The 11,767-nt window shown below is 43.7% G+C and overlaps 1 non-coding gene across 1 annotated transcript; it reads right to left on the bottom strand.

Moving 5' to 3' along the window:
* Positions 1–2,733: 2,733 nt before the first annotated feature.
* Positions 2,734–2,852, bottom strand: LOC139229389 (5S ribosomal RNA). Its single transcript, XR_011587709.1, has one exon. It is a non-coding gene; the product is annotated as a 5S ribosomal RNA (ribosomal RNA).
* Between the last annotated feature and the right edge of the window lie 8,915 nt (positions 2,853–11,767).

Genomic DNA, 11,767 nt, shown 5'->3' with positions numbered 1-11,767 from the left:
AAACACCTTTGTTGTCATCCCAAGATTGACAACGGTCTGGCCTATATATGTCTCCAGTCCCCACACCGACGTGATAGACTCTTAACTGCCTTCTGAGGTGGCTCAGCAAGCCTCGCAGCTGCTAACGTGTTGATACAAAGGGTGCATCCCTGCCTTCCCAAAGGGCAACAAGGGATAGGCAATAAATGTCGGTTTGCCAGCGACGCCCATATGCTGTGATGAGTTTAGTTCTTATCTACCACATATATCCACGCCGTTCAATGCATTTCAATGGCGAGACAGACAACAAGATGCCATTTTTGCAAAGCTAACAGCAGAATGGCACATCTCGGACAGCGGCCCTTTTATTTCCACATTTATCCACGCATCCACCCTTCGCCTGAACTTGTTGTACCATTGGCGCATAAATAACGCGAGCACCATTGGTCTCACTGTTATTTTGACAGCATATTCTGGCCCATAACAAACCCATTGCAAACATCCTCTCCTTCTTTACTCAGTTTCTTTCCCCCAAATCTTCTCTTCCTTTCTCCCTTTGTCTGGTGAAGGTGCTGGCTCATGTTGGACTACTGTTCTACAGATGCTGCCAGCCGACCGGTATTGTATCCAACCACAAAAGCGAGTGTTGGAAGGATATTTGATCACAGAAACATCTTAGCTGAACCTGATCCTGTTCTCCCCCAATGCCCACACACTGCACTTTAAGGCAGGTGTCACCGAGCAGTCAGAAGTGACACCCTGTTTATTTTATTTTAAGGCCCACGAGTGCAGAGGTCAACTACAGCCACCTCACCACCACCCAGAAATCAAACCTGGGACCTTTTAATGTTTGAAATGTATAAGATTCTGAGGGGGCTTAACAGGGTAGATAGAGAGGATGTTTCCCCTCCTGGGGGAATCTGGAACTAGGGGGCATAATTTTAGAATAAGGGGTCGCCCATTTAAAACGGAGATAAGGAGGAATTTCTTCTCTCAGAGGGTCGTGAATCTTTGGAATTCTCTACCCTGGAGAGCTGTGGAGGCTGGATCATTGAATATATTTAAGGTGGAGATAGACAGATTTTTGAATGATAAGGGAGTCAAGGGTTACGGGGAGTGGGCAGGGAAGTGGAGTTGAGGCCAAGATCAGATCAGCCATTATCTTATTGAATGGCGGAGCACGCTCGAGGGGCCAAATGGCCTACTCCTGCTCCTATTTCTTATGTTCTTATGCTAGTCTATATGGCTTAGTACCACACTGGGAAATGGCTTTACAACTACACTATGGGAATGACAGTGGGCTCCTGTAGCTGTTTTCTTCTTAATCCCCTTCTATGGCACCCATTTCCTTAACTGAGAAGGTAATTCGGCTAACAAGTCATGATGTGGTACATTGTTAATGGATTGCAGAAGGAGTGGGTCGATGAGCTTTTCTCATTCCATACTTTTTTTTAAAGTGTTATTATCTCTGTGCATGGATAGCCACAGTCACGGCCACAAACCCAAAGATCATCCGATCACGTGAGGTCCATTCTCAAATGTATGGTTTCTTTTTTCAATGTTCTCTCTTCTTTTTCTACCCTCCCTTCCATAAGACTGGGCACTGATGGTCATCTGGTACTCAACCAAATGGCAATCCTTTATATTTGCGACCTGTGTCAGCTGTGGCTCAGTGAGTAGCACTTGCACCTCTGAGTCAGAAGGATGTGGGTTCAAGTCCCACCCCAGGCACTTGAGTGCAACACTCCACTCAAATGCTGAGGTATTGATGGAGGTGCTATCTTTTGGATGAGATATTAAACTGAGGCACCGTCTGCCCTCTGAAGTGGATGGAAAAGATCCCATGACTATATTTTGAAGAAGAGCAGGGCAGTTATTCTGGGTGTCCTGGCCAATATTTTTCTCTCAGTCAACATAATTAAAAAAAACAGATTATCTGGTCATTATTGTTGTTTGTGGGAGCTTGCTGTATGCAAATTGGTTGCTGCCTTTCCCACATTTCAACAGTGACTACACTCCAAAAGCACTTCATTGACTGTAAAGTGCTTTAACATCTGTAGTGGGGAAAATGCTTGAAGCTATCATTAAGGAATAAATAGCGGGACATCTAGATAGGAATAGTACAATCAAGCAGACGCAACTTGGATTCATGAAGGGGAAATCATGTTTAACTAATTTACTGGAATTCTTTGAGGATATAACGAGCATGGTGGATAGAGGTGTACCGATGGGTGTGGTGTATTTAGATTTCCAAAAGGCATTCGATAAGGTGCCACGCAAAAGGTTACTGCAGAAGATAAAGGTACGTGGAGTCAGAGGAAATGTATTAGCATGGATCGAGAATTGGCTGGCTAACAGAAAGCAGAGAGTCGGGATAAATGGGTCCTTTTCGGGTTGGAAATCGGTGGTTAGTAGTGTGCCACAGGGATCGGTGCTGGGACCACAACTGTTTACAATATACATAGATGACCTGGAAGAGGGGACAGAGTGTAGTGTAACAAAATTTGCAGATGACACAAAGATTAGTGGGAAAGCGGGTTGTGTAGAGTACACAGAGAGGCTGCAAAGAGATTTAGATAGGTTAAGTGAATGGGCTAAGGTTTGGCAGATGGAATACAATGTCGGAAAATGTGAGGTCATCCACCTTGGAAAAAAAAACAGTAAAAGGGAATATTATTTGAATGGGGAGAAATTACAACATGTTGTGGTGCAGAGGAACCTGGGGGCCCTTGTGCATGAAACTCTTTTTGGAAAAGCCTACTGCACCTGGTATTCCCAGGCAGTCTCCCATCCAAGTACTAACCAGGCCTGACTCTGCTTAGCTTCTGAGATCAGACGAGATCAGGCATTTTCAGACTAGTGTGGCCGTAGGCCCCTTGTGCATGAATCCCAAAAAAAGTTAGTTTGCAGGTGCAGCAGGTAATCAGGAAGGCGAATGGAATGTTGGCCTTCATTGCGAGAGGGATGGAGTACAAAAGCAGGGAGGTCCTGCTGCAACTGTACAGGGTATTGGTGAGGCTGCACCTGGAGTACTGCATGCAGTTTTGGGCACCTTACTTAAGGAAGGATATACTAGCTTTGGAGGGGGTACAGAGACGATTCACTAGGCTGATTCCGGAGATGAGGGGGTTACCTTATGAAGATAGATTGAGTAGATTGGGTCTTTACTCGTTGGAGTTCAGAAGGATGAGGGGTGATCTTATAGAAACATTTAAAATAATGAAAGGGATAGACAAGATAGAGGCAGAGAGGTTGTTTCCACTGGTCGAGGAGACTAGAACTAGGAGGCACAGCCTCAAAATACGGGGGAGCCAATTTAAAACCGAGTTGAGAAGTAATTTCTTCTCCCAGAGGGTTGTGAATCTGTGGAATTCTCTGCCCAAGGAAGCAGTTGAGGCTAGCTCATTGAATGTATTCAAATCACAGATAGATAGATTTTTAACCAATAAGGGAATTAAGGGTTACGGGGAGCGGGCGGGTAAGTGGAGCTGAGTCCACGGCCAGATCAGCCATGATCTTGTTTAATGGCGGAGCAGGCTCGAGGGGCTAGATGGCCTACTCCTGTTCCTAATTCTTATGTTCTTATGTTCTTATGAGACGTCTGGTGGTCGTGAAAGGTGCTATATAAATGCAAGTCTTTCTTTCTTTTTTTACATACATTCATCAAATCAAGGGTGAAATATAGTTGCACAGGGACAAGTTGTGGATTCACCCATGCCAGGAGGAAATACAACTCTGCATATTTCCCACCTCATTGTCATGGCTAACAACCATAGAAGTATCATTATACAGCCTGCGCTATTACACAACTGTACTCGATAAAAACCAACCTCGGAAAACATTTAATAGTTTACAATCTTCACTGGATTCTAGTAAAGCTCTTTGCACAAAATTTGTTATTAAGTGAGTGATATAAAAGCTTATAAAGCGCAGCTTAAATTACATTAAAAAATATGCAGCCACGGCTCACCTGATTTAATGCTGTGTCTGTTTCTGAAGATAAGCTGAGGGGGATTTTCTAACTTTGCATCTCAAAGTGTCTGTTCAGTAACTGTCAGACAATAGTTAGGTTCTGTTTGCCTACTACAATTCCCAGCAGTAACCACCCAGTAATAAGATACACATCTCACTATATGGGGCTCCCTCCGATGTTATTTTCACACAATCTCTGAGGTTGTTTTTATGATAACTTTTTGTGTTAATAATGAGGAATGGGAGGGGTATTTCTTGACATCCAAGATTAACTGACGCCACCAACACCCACTTGCTGGGCGGTTGCGTAGCAATGGCAGAGAACGATGAACCAGGATGAACCACGTCAGCATTTCACCAATCTTGTGTGATTTCTGGTAAAGGAAGGCCACAACTGAAAGCAGAGGTGAGCAACTGGCAGTGGTACCCAAACCTGATGACCTTAACCTAACCGCAGGAAATAACTTAGAGAAGATTCATCACAAACCTATACAGCCCAATGGCAAAGGTTCATCACAAACCCATACAGCTCATTGGCGAGGGCTCGTCACAAATCCAAATAGCCCATTAGTGAGGATATGTCACAAATCCATACAGCCCATTGGTGAGGGATATACAGGTGACCAATCCACATCTCCAGACTGGTAGCCTTCACTAATACAAAAGCAAAATACTGCGAATGCTGGAATCTGGAATTAAAATAGAAAATGCTAGAAATCTCAGCAGGTCAGGTAGCATCTGTGGCGAGGAACTGGAGAATGTTCGAAAAGAGCACATACTTCTCAAGCACTGAAAGGGGGAGGAGAAGAAAGAACAAAAAGGGAAGGTCTGTGATAGGGTGGAAGACAGGAGAGATTAGAGAGACAAAAGGGACGATGTGCCGAATTGAAATGGTAATGCCAGGAGTTAGAAAAACATTAGTCAGGAGAGGGTGTGAATGGTGTAATAATGACCAACTGCCATTAGAGACAAGGAGAAGACAAAAACAGGCTGGGGTGGGGGTGGGGTTGGGGGGGGAGGCAGAAAGGGAGCCAAAGATTGGCAACAGTTACGCTCTGAAATATTTGAACTCCATGTTGAGTCCAGAAGGCTGTAAAGTGCCTAAAAGAAAGATGAGATGCTGTTCCTCAAGCCTGCGTTGAGCTTCGTTGGAACAGTGTAGGAGACTGTTGCTTTTTCTTCCTTCTATGAATTTGCCACACAATCAGGCTTTCTGTCAGAAGGAAACTTAGCAGACACCACAGGACATCATGGCATGGCATGTAGAATTATTCATCCTCTAGCTTCCCACGGACAAGTAGAATTCCAAAAGAACACCTATCCTGTGCAGGGGGCTATTTTCATTCAGAGGGCAACATTCATTAGTAGGTGGTGACAAAAAAAATGGAAAAATGAGCAGTACAGAATCAGACCATTCGGCCCAACTGGTCCATTCTCCACATGAGCCATCTCCAACCCTACATCATCTTGTCCTATCAGCAAGTCCCGCTATTCCTTTCTCCCTCGTGTACTTATCTAGCTTCCCCTTAAATATATCCAAGCAATTCGCCTTAAATACCCCATGTGGTAGCAAGTTACAAATTCTAAACTGCAAAATAGCATAAAATCATTTAAACCCAAAAAAGGTCACAAAAATTCCAAAACGATAATGTCCTAGAAATTTGGGGCTGGGGGTGGGGGGGGGGGGAGGGGGTGGTGGCCTTTACCAATATGGTGGGTGGTGCTGCTGAATTTCTAAGCCGACTTCTTCATCGGGACTTGCTGTGGAAGTGGACATTATAGCTTTAAGTATCTTTGCTCTGAAGACCAGGAAGCTTCTTTGTCAATAGCAGGAAATGCAGGGAGGGGAACGCACTCTCATTTTTGTCTATTTATTGAGTGCCGCGCACCCAGTAGCAAAAACCTTCAGCACTGCCTGGTCAGAAAATACAGGACTTTCACCTCCCTGCCCCTGGCACCACACGCACAATAGAAAGAAAGACTTACATTTATATAATTCCGTTCTTGACCTCAGGACATCCCAACTCACTTTACAGTTAATTAAGTAATGTTGAAGTGTAGTCACAGGTGAGGGCAACACAATAGACAATTTGCATACAGCAAGGTCCCACAAACAGCAATCTGACAAGGATCAGTTGGTTGAGGGACAAATATTGGCCAGGACACTGCAGATAACTCCCCTGCTCTTCTTTTCAATCCACCTGAGAGGGCAGACTTAGTTTAATGTCTCATCTGAAAGGCAGCACCTCTGACAGTGCAGCACTCCTTCAGTACTGCACTGGAGTGTCAGCCTAGATTTTGTGCTTAAGTCGCTGGAGTGGGACTTGAACCCACAACCTTATGATCCAAAGTCAAAAGTGCAACCCACTGAGCCACAGCTGACACAATTGGTGCACTGAAATGGAAAATCTCCTCATTAGTGTTTTCGTGCCATGGGCTGGGTATTAACCGACATCTGGATTGAAGGAGAATAAATTTCTCTCACTTAGGATGCTTACAGTTATCCGGAGATAAAAACAGCAAAGTTCTTCTGAACTAAGCATTCCATGCTTGGCTTAGTTGGGAACACTCACTTCAAAGTTGGAAGGTTTTGGATTCAGATCCCAATGCATGAAGTGCCCATTTCAGTTTAGGCCATCACCCGGCACTTCAGTGATGCTCTGAGGAATACTGCAATGCCAAGGGTGCAATTGTTTGGATGATACATTAAATCTAGGCCCTGTCTATCTGCTTGAGTGGCTGTCAAAAATTCCATAGCGCTACTTGATGATGAGTAAGGAGTTCTCCCGGTGTTCTAACCAATATTCCTCCTCTCTTAGTCAAAAAAAGACCAACTGGTCAGTCGTCTCTTTTGTAGTTTGTGGGATCTTACCGTGTGCAAATTGGTCTGCCATATTCACCTACACAATAGTGATTCATTAAAGTAATTCATTGAATATAAAGTGATTTTGGGATGTCCTGAGGATGAGATAAGATACTATATAAATGCAAGTTCTTTCTTTCTATATTCTATCAGCACAAGGTTCTCTGATCTCTGCACGATCTTTTACAGCCCATTGAAATCCAAAAGATAGTCTTCTTCCCCTTTTGCTATTGGTGCAGTGTAGTGCACCCATGTGGTAGCAAGCTCGTCTTGTTCTTATGTTGCTTATTTTTGGAGGTCATTATAATCCAACAGTGAACGATAATAGAACAACTAGTTTGTTTAAGGCTTAAGACAACTTGACAATCATGCAGTCCTCAGCAGCTTACAGCTTACACTGCTTCAGTCTTGTGCGAACTGGTTTTGCCTCATTGAAGCATTGCTGTTAAGCGGATGTCTGTAAATGCTTGGACATTGATTGTCGATGGAACATTTCCACGTGCTCATATACTGGATATAAATGAAGGAAAAGTTTAATCGAATTCGGAGCGGCAGGAAATTAGATGTACACACTAATGCATAACTCATTAATACTGAGGCATAGTGCACATGGCACTTGGTTTGTGGCAAGATGCTTGTAGCAGCAACCAGCGATATGGTAGTTTGTAAAGCAACTAAAAAATACACAAAAAATGGTGGCCTCTATATCAAAGTAACCTAATTCCAGGTAAAGAAAGGCAGCTAAATGGCCTTGTGCCCATCAAACCTAACACCGTTTTTCGATATACTTTCAGAGTGGCTTGGTAGCCTTCATCCAAATGCAACAGACCAGGCTTCCTAATTCACCTGTTTCGTATGAGCACAGGCAGTGCGCACCCAACCAACATGAATTTTGGCATGGGGCTTTGTGAACATAACTGTACCTTTGTGAGGAGGTTGATGTTTGCCAACGACAGAGTCAGCCTTTGTCACACTTTCTTTTCCTGCTTCAAACAGCAGAGCACAACACCTTCGGGGCAGGTGAATGTGCAGCTAAGATCGTGACCCACATTTGCTATGGTAAGGCCCCACACCATTTTGGGGTGTAACTGTCAGCAGACTACCTCACTGTGAGGGGAAGTTAGGTAGAATCATTGATGGCTTGATTCTGTCCTTACTCCACAATGCCTTTCGCAGGCCAGACTAAGATCAGCGAACTTCAGCACAAGCCATCGACTGAACCTGGGACTTTTGAGCTACTCGGCTTAATTAGTGGATATATTAAGAGAGCCTGTGTTCAGAGTGGGGTGCATTGGTTGGAGGTAAAGCTGCAATACTGTAGAGCTCACTCCGATCATGCTGAGCTCCCCACAGGGAGAATGGAAACGGTAACTTGGTTATAAAGGCCCCAAGCTGGTTTGATGTGGAATGAGTCTCTCTTCTCTTCTCAAAAAGAAAGAAAGACTTGCATTTATATAGTACCTTTCATGACCACCAAATGTCCCAAAGCACTTTACAGCCAATGAAGTACTGCTGGAGTGTAGTCACTATTGTAATGTAGAAAACACAGCAGCCAATTTGCGCTCAAGCAAGCTCCCACAAACAGCACTGTGATAATGACCAGATATTTTTTTTTCTGTTATGTTGATTGAGGGATAAATATTGGCCAGGACACTGGGGATAGCTCCCCTGCTCTTCTGTAAAATAGTTCCATGGGATCTTTTATGTCCACTTGAGAGCACAGACAGAACCTCGGTTTAATGTCTCACCTGAAAGACAGCATCTCTGACAATGCAGCACCCCTTCAGCACTGCACTGGAGTGTCAGCCTAGATTTTTTATGGTCAAGTCCCTGGAGTGGGACTTGAACCCAACAACCTTCTGAGTCAGAGGTGAGTGCGCTACCCACTGAGCCACAGCTGACACTCGCTCCTCTTCATTCCACATCCATCCCCGACACCAGATTCAAGCTGCGTTTACACCAGGTGGGTAGAGCTCGAAAAATCTACCCCTTTAACTGCGATGCCAATCCCGAGTGAAACAGCTTTGCATTGACATTACAGTGGTCTCTTCAGATGGAGCCTTCACTGACTGGGTCATTGGAACAGCCTAAATCACGTTGCAAATTAACAGAGGTGCATTTTGAAAATAAATGAACTGAGGTAGAATTTTGGATTGCAGAAGAACTCCTTTTACCCATGATTTACCCACTGAGCGAGGAGGCTGTTACTGTATCTTGTCAATAAGCGTATAGTCACCAATGTGTGAAAAGCATTATATGACATGAAGGATAGCATACAATAAAAATCAAAAAAAGTTCTTGCAAACAATATTGCATTATTCATTTGAACACACAGGGAATAAAACAGAGTTTTAGTTCTGATTTACCAGAGCGAATTGAGGAGTTTCAGGGAAGGTGCTTGCAAAATGCTTGTACCTTGACCTGTCACGTTCAATTTAAATCAAGTGCAGCTGGTGTGGTCAGCTCAATGAGGTGATACAATTTGCATTTACATCGTTCTTGCTGTCAATTTGCGCTAAAGCTACGAAGCTTCCAAGAAACACCCACTTCAATTTGCTTTTTTTTTAAATTAACCCGTTACGGGCCAAGTGAGAAGACGTAAAATTGATTTTTTTTCAGTCTGTGTACAATTAATGGGTTGTTTTAATGCTGTTTGAAAATATTACAAAATAAGGAAATAAGGACCCTTTCTATATGCAGTGACTATTTTGAAATCTCTTAACTGTTGAGCATTGAGTAGGAATCCTGTTCTACAGCAGGTCCAGTTGCAAACCAGAAGGCGTGAGGATTAGTAGGGGTAAATGACCACATTTAACAGAAGGGTAAGTTAACTGGCAGTGTGGGAGGGCCTATGTATAGGGTTCGGTTGTGGTTGTCGGCTAGTGAGAACTATAGTACACAGCAAGTATGATTTAAGTCAATGCACATCCTCATTTTTTTTTAACCTTCCTTGTCGCTTCAGTCTCACTGTGACTACTTTTCAAGTTGACCCAATCGCTCTACCAACACCCGAAGGAAGGCCAACCGAACTCCTCCTCTGCTCCGATGCTTACTGACAGATACTTTCAAAATCTTAAGGGGTCTGGAAGCTGAGAAATGAAATGGCTCTTAGCACAGTTGACTCCCTTTACCAGTGTTACTTCTCCACGAGATATCCTGTCCGGTAATTGATAGTGTGCCCCGTTGCTTTTTGCCTACTCTCCATCCCCTTGACGTTGATCATCTGCAGGGACGTGAAGAAATAAGAGGCTTTACTTTTGATACAGCACAAAATGACAAATATGCTCATTTAAAAAAAATTACAAAACTAAAAATAAATGACATGAATCACTGGTAAATTGAAGACTGTTTTTCCGTGGCTGATGCTGGGTCAACTAAGAGGGTAGATAGTCATTCGTGGAGAAAGGCAAGTCACAGAATACAATGGGGTCATACTGAAGCATCCTCTGCATTTGTGCTGATAACTCGAATTTTCCCCTGCTCTCTTGTTGTTATGTATCTCTTGGGGTCACCAGACACCTGGGGGCACCACTGTCGGAGATCATCGGGCTGTACGCGCGTGTGCGCGGTCACTGGTATATAAGCGTGGGTATCATGTCACGCGGGTTACTTTGGGCGCGATTAAAATTGGATCAGGTTTAAACCTGAGGCAATTTACAGTAACAAGCCTTTTGAGTCATTACATTCATTACATTTACATATACTGGCATGTGGTTTAAAGAAAGCTGGCAATACTTTTACCCAAAGGTATTCCCTTTTCCCATTCCCCTTTGGAAGGTACTGTCTCTTGCTAGTATACAATGCTTAGGCAGCCAGCTTCCCAAGTGGCCATTTTCCACACGTGAGCCTAGACAGCCAGTATTAGCACTCCAGAGTCCCACTCTGCTTAAGCACAAACATCGAGGCTGACACTCCAGTGCTGTGCTGAGGGAGTGCTGCACTGTCGGAGGTGCTGTCTTTCAGATGAGACGTTAAACTCTCAGGTAGACTGCCCTCTCAGGTAGATGTAAAAAACCACACGGCACTATTTTTCGAAGAAGAACAGGGTAGTTATCCCCAGTGTTCCTCAATCGACATCACTAAAAACAGATTATCTGGTCATTACTGTATTGCTATTTGTGGGGGCTTGCTGGGCGCAAATTGGCTTCCACGTGTCCTACATTACAACAGGGACTACATTTCAAAAGTACTTCATTGGCTGTAAAGTGCTTTGGGTCATCCTGAGGTTATGAAAGGCTCTGTATAAATGCAAGTATTTTCTTTTTAGCTGGCTATTTGATTGTGGAGGGTAATGCAGGTGAGGTCGACCCCATCCTCTCACAACATCCGCCCATGCACACTTTCCAGCTGGAATTGTGATGAAGAATAGGGACCTTGACTGATTTATTTTTTTCAATTCCCTAGACTAGGGGTCCCAAGGTCAGTAGTTACACTCCAACCGCCATCCTGACTGAGAGCGGCTAACACAATATACGTCTTGATTAACCTGGGACCTTCCTGTTCTATGTTACAGAGCACCACATCATGTAATACACTTACCCACTAAGGCAGCGTGGGAGTCCATACTGGAACTTCTAACCACATCCTCCAAACAAAAATGCAATCTAAACTATAGCCACAAATGTAACATTTGATGAAACAGTAATGAATAATCTAAAGGAAAATATAAAATAAAACTAGTAAGAGTACAATTTTAATGATTTTGTAACTGATTGAATTGGCACAGGTTAGGCATTAATTGGTGGGAGCTTCAGGCCTTCCTCCCCACAAGAAAACAATATTACCTCACAACAACACCGATAATTAAAATAAACTCAGCAAGCCATCCCAGTTGGATTTGTGAGATTGTTGTTTGAGCCTGATGCTTGTGGTTTCCCTAGCAACGTGATAAACAATGATCAACAGTGACGGGTGTAGATAGACCTACTCCAGCAGGTATAGAAACATTCCTAG

This window comes from Pristiophorus japonicus, chromosome 18 (genome assembly GCF_044704955.1).
Source record: "Pristiophorus japonicus isolate sPriJap1 chromosome 18, sPriJap1.hap1, whole genome shotgun sequence".
NCBI classification, from domain to species: domain Eukaryota; kingdom Metazoa; phylum Chordata; class Chondrichthyes; family Pristiophoridae; genus Pristiophorus; species Pristiophorus japonicus.
Note: the sequence above shows the minus strand (reverse complement) of the source record. Positions and strands in the feature narration are given on the sequence as shown.